The 1,627-nt window shown below is 60.4% G+C and overlaps 1 pseudogene; it reads right to left on the bottom strand.

Annotated features, from left to right (window-relative positions):
* Nucleotides 1–217: 217 nt before the first annotated feature.
* On the bottom strand, nucleotides 218–1,337 carry LOC113897506 (annotated as a pseudogene).
* Between the last annotated feature and the right edge of the window lie 290 nt (nucleotides 1,338–1,627).

Raw genomic sequence — 1,627 nt, forward strand, 5'->3', positions numbered from 1 at the left:
CTTCAGTCGCTGGTTTTCGTCCTTTTCAAAAGAGTTTGGGGCTGACACAGCAGTCCCAAAGGCCATTCCCTTCTGCTCCTGTGAATTCGGGAGATACAGAGCGGGTCAGTGAAGCCCGCCCCTCCTTACCTGGCGCTCACCGCCTCCTTACCGCTCCCTCGTCCCCAACCCTGCAACTTTCAGGGAGCGTTCTGGCCTCATGAGAGGAGGCTGGGGTCTAGATGTGGATCAACCCTTCCCCAGATCTGAAGGCTCTTGTGCCCACGCGGCCTGAGCCCTGGACAAGTCGCTGAGCGGAGTGTGACAGCGTCCGCTCTCCACCCAGAGCCAGGGCCTGCCTGGGGTCGAGCATCCGGGCCCTCAGGCCAGGCCGGTCTCCAGAACCAGGGTGCAGGATGCGGCCCTTCTCCAGGCGCCCCTCGGCCTTGACCGCCTTCTTGCGCAGGTTCTGCCGCCATCGGTCCTGCAGCAGCATCTTCCCCACCACCTGGGCCACGGGCCCTGCGCTTCTCACACGTGCACTCGCGCTGCGCCCGCCGCTTCTCCTGGACCTCCGGCTGCAGGTGCTGGCCGTTGAGGATCTTCACGCCCTTGGCCTTGTACAGCAGGTTCGTCCCTGCATCTTGGCCTGAAGTTCCCGGGCCTAGGCCGCGTCCCCGTCTGGCAGCTGCTCCAGCCCATCAGCCCCTTCACCTTCTGCCTCCTCTCCTTCCTGCGCTGCGCCTTGCAGGCCTGCCCCTCTTATTGACTCATCTCTACCTCAGTGAAGAGCAGCCCGGCTGGCCCGGCAGCTCAGGGGGCCCCTTGGAGACCTTGGCGGCTTTCTCCTTCATCCCCAGCTCCCTCCGCACCCTCTACTTCCGGTCCTACTCCTGCTGCCTCAGCTTCCTCCAGCATCTTTTCCCCAAAGAGGTGGGAAGCAGCTTCCTGGCGTTGCCCTGGCTGCGTGCCTCCCCTATCTTCTCATGCAGGCGCTGTCACAGGACGTCCACCGCAAATGAAGAGTCGGGCGCTGAGGCCAGGCCATCCGCAGGGCCCGCAGTGGAGCTGAAGGCCTCCGCCTCCTCTTTCACTGCCGCTGACTTCCTGCCCTGAGGCTTCTCCACAGGGACCCGCACCTGGGATTTCTAATGTGCTTTCTTCCCCTTCTGTTCTGGGGGCCCAGCAGTTTCTGAAACTTGAGTTTTGCTTTCTGAGTTGTGCGTCTGGGACTCAGGACTGGGCAGGGAGCAGATCTTCTTGTCCAGGCTCTGAAGCTAGGCTTCCTTGGCGAACCGAGTAAGCCCTGGCTGGAGGTTCGGGGTCCTTCTGGGGGAAGGAGGGCCAGGGTGCAGCATCCTGGGCCGGTACTAGCACTCTGCAACACACTCAGGGCCCCCCAAACGCCCGGTCTGAGCTACCTTCATCTATCTACCCAGCTGCACTTGCCAGAAACCCCCAATGTGAGAACTGATGGTGGCTTGAATTAGGGTGCAAGTGGCTTGATCACTTGGATGATGGTTGGTGTTGTTCTTGAGGATGGAATAGATTAGGAGAGGTGTAAGTTTGGAGGGATGTTGCAGAGAAATTCTGTCAAGTGGAACAAGAAGGTCTGGATGGACAATAAACGATTAATCTTTCACCCAAA

Source organism: Bos indicus x Bos taurus, chromosome 8 (genome assembly GCF_003369695.1).
Source record: "Bos indicus x Bos taurus breed Angus x Brahman F1 hybrid chromosome 8, Bos_hybrid_MaternalHap_v2.0, whole genome shotgun sequence".
In the NCBI taxonomy this organism is placed as follows: domain Eukaryota; kingdom Metazoa; phylum Chordata; class Mammalia; order Artiodactyla; family Bovidae; genus Bos; species Bos indicus x Bos taurus.